This window comes from Chinchilla lanigera, unplaced genomic scaffold, assembly GCF_000276665.1.
Source record: "Chinchilla lanigera isolate Chin_1 unplaced genomic scaffold, ChiLan1.0 scaffold00080, whole genome shotgun sequence".
Classification (NCBI taxonomy): Eukaryota; Metazoa; Chordata; class Mammalia; order Rodentia; family Chinchillidae; genus Chinchilla; species Chinchilla lanigera.
The window spans coordinates 5,403,872-5,407,741 of NW_004955481.1; positions in this window are offsets into that span (position 1 = coordinate 5,403,872).

Genomic DNA, 3,870 nt, shown 5'->3' on the forward strand with positions numbered 1-3,870 from the left:
TTTTGGTTTTTCTCCGGTACCGGGAACCGAACTCATGACCTTACACTTGCCAGGCAGGCGCTTTTGCCGCTGAGCTAAATCCCCAGCCCCAGAAGTAAAAGATTTATATAGTGAAAATTATAGTGCTCTGAAAAAAGAGATTGAACAGGATTTCAGGAAATGGAAAGATATTCCTTGTTCATGGATAGGAAGAACTAACATTGTGAAAATGACCATACTCCCAAAATTATTGTACAGATTCAATGCAATCCCAATTAAAATACCAATAGTAAACTTCACAGATGTAGAGAAAACATTAGTAAAATTCATCTGGAATGTGAAGAAGCCTAGAATAACAAAAGCAATCCTGGGCAACAAAGGCAAAGCAGGAGGCATCACAATATCTGATTTGAAATTATACTAAAGTCTATGGCCATGCCACCCTGAAAGTACTCCATCTCATCTGAAATTATACTAAAAAGCTATTGTGATAAAATCAGCATGGTACTGGCAAAAAAAACAGACCTAGGGATCAGTGGAACAGATTAGAAGATGCAGACAAAGCTACAAACACACTCAGTCACCTGATCTTTGACAAAGGGGCCAAACATGTTCACTGGAAGAAAGATAGCCTCTTTAAAATGGTACTGGAAAAACTGGCTTTCCACATGCCAAAGACTAAAACTAGACCCATGTCTTTCACCATGCACTAAAATAAAGTCAAAATGTATCAAAGATTTAAATATTAAAACAGAAACACTAAATCTACTGCAAGAAAAAGTTGGTAAAAATCTTGAAGACATAGGGGTAGGCAGAGAGTTTGTGAACAAAAATTAAACTGCCCAGGAAATACTTCAAAGAATCAACAACTAGGATCTCATCTTACTGAAAAGTTTTTGCACATCAAAAGAAATCACCAATAGAGTAAAAACAAAACCCACAAATTGGGAAAAAATTTCAGCCAACTGCCCCTCAGACAAAGGACTTCTATCTAGGACATGTAAAGAATTTTAAAAGATCAGGTCCTCCAATTCAGAGGCCCAATCCAAAAATGGGCAGCTGAGATGAACACACACTTCTCAGATGAAGAAATACAAATGGCAAATAAATACATGAAAAAATGTTCAACATCATTAGTCATTTAACAAATGCAAATTAAAACAACACTGAGATTCCATCTCACCCCAGAAAGAATAGCTATCATCAAGAAATCAACCAATAACAAATTCTGGAGAGGCTATGGAGAGAAAGGAACCCTTCTCCACTGCTGGTGGGAGTGTAGATTGGTGAAACAACTATGGAAATCAGTTTGGAGATTCCTCAGAAAACTAGGATTGGAAGTCCCATTTAATCCAGCTATTTCCCTTCTGGGTATATTCCCAGAAGAATTAAAAATATCATACCACAGGGTTATGTGTGCACCCATATTTATAGCAGCACAATTTGCTATAGCTAAATCTTGGAAACAACCCAAATGCCCATCAACTGAGGAATGGATAAAAAAAAACTGTGGCATTTTTATACAATGGAGTATTACTCAGCTATAAAAAAGATTAACTCGAGGCTTTTATAGGTAAATGGATGCATCTAAAGATCATACTCATAAGTGAAATAAATCAGACCCACATGTGTAAACATATTGTCTCCCTGGTGTAGGAACCTGAAAGAGTAAGTAAAACTCAAAACATACAATAGATGATGATATGAAAGGGAAAGAAATTGCACAAAGGAAGGAGCAAGTGGCATGAGGGAAAGAAGAAAAAAGAAATAAGGAGATATATATAGAGATAGATAGATAGATAGATAGATAGATAATCTGGGATAATGGTACTGCTGATGTCTGATGGTATATTGAAAGGAACAGTTAATGCTGAAATTTTTTTATTTTCTGACCAATTTTGCATGCTTATATCTGGTAATCTGAGCAGCTGATTTGAAGACAACAATATGCAATGGAACAACCATGGTGAATACCTACCATCTTGTCTAGTGAAACTGTATTATCTCTAATGTTTTATCTAATAATTATTTGTTTATTCTCTTTAATGGTTTGAACAATCTTCCATTCTTATGTCTGGCAATCTGAGCAACATAGTTGAAGATAACAATATGTAATATAACAACCACTGTTAATTCCTATCATTTTGTTTTGAAACCCTGTTTCACTTTTAATATTCTTGCTTTGTTTTGTTTATGTTTGTGATGTTGGTACATTGCTATTGTTCTTTTTTTTTCATTTACTACTCTCTTTAAAAAAAAAAAAAAGAATGTGGCATTCATACACAGCAGTGTACTACCTGGCATAAGGAAGGATACACGTGAGTCATTGTTAGAAAATGGGTGACCTTGAGACCCTAATGTTAAGAAAATTAAATCAGACACACACATGGTTTAAATATCACATGGTTTCTCTTTTATGAGAAACCCAGCATAAATCAACAGCAAAATAAAAGCCAGACAATAGGAAGTAGGGAGGTAGATCTTTCCCAGAGAGGAAGAGGATCAAGAGATTAGGGAGAAGGAAGGAGGGGAGGAAAAAGGGATGAAAAACAAATGAAGATGTGTTAGGTGTACCTGCGCCTCCACATGTGGATGGTCAACACAATGTACTGCAAACGTGTACAAAAGAAGCAGGGCATGAAGAGATGGGTGGAGAAGGGAGGGAGGGGAGGGAAAAGGAGGTGAATAGGGGAAGAAAATGTGATGTATTTATACAGTACGGTAACCCTCAGCCATCGATCAGGATGAATTTCAGTCATTTGCAAGAAGGTGGAGGGATCTTGAGATCAATGATGCCAAGTGAACTAAGAGGGCATAAAAGGTTAAAGAGTACGTGGTTCTGTGTTATGAGAGACCCAAAATAGAAATATTTTAAAGAGATAATTAGCGAGCCATACTAAGAACCGTGGAGCTAGATTCTGCATGGATGGGAAGTAAACCTGGGGAGAGGGAAAGGCGTGAGAGGGAATGCCAGAGAGAGTAAAAGTTATGAAGATGTGGTATAGATATGTATCGAAGCCCAGACTCGATGCAGTCACTATGTGTGGCAAGTATATACTAGCAAAGAAAACATGAGTGGTTAAAAAAAAAGAAGACTCCCAGCACATGTGTGGCAGAGAGAGAGTGAGACAGGAGAGGCAGAAAAGTGACCACACCCAGCCTCACGCCTGAGCTACTCCACCTCTCCCCCTCCAGCCCTTGCCTAACAAGGAGCATCCTGCCCTGGCTGGATGTCCCTTCAGCCTACAATCCCCTGACCCTTGCAGAGGAACCCCTAAGCCAGGCTGGCAAGTGGGCGACGGGAAGACAGAAGCCACCGCTGAACACACACTTTGAGGGACTGGGAGGCACCATCATATATTCTGCACTTAGCTGCCCTGGACACAGCAGCTGTGCTTCTGTACTGAAAACACTCCTGTCTGTTTTTAGGGACAGGGCCACTTGAGCTTTCCCTGTGTAATACCTTGATGGAAATATTTACATAAAATTCCTCTTATGTTGACCATCGTGTGTATGTGTGTGTCTTTTTTTGGGGGGGGTTAGTTTTTTTATTTTAAATAAATGAAAGGAGGAAAACATTAACAGACAGACAACCTTTTACAAAATAGCAAAAGGACAGTACAGACAATACAGAGCAACAAACAAAGTGGTAGGAAATTAACAATGCTTATTGTATTACATATTGATACCTTCAAAGTGGTTCCTCATGAAAACAGAGACATGCAGTACTGATCAATCAAGGACTTATTAACAGTTTCTTTCAGCAAGGAAATAGAAGACAGTAGATCAATGATGTTAACTATCCTGTATACACAAACATACAAAATTTCTCCTTGTTTCCCTTTTCTTTTCCCACATCCTAGTTGCCCTTTACCCTTGAGTGTTTTCCTA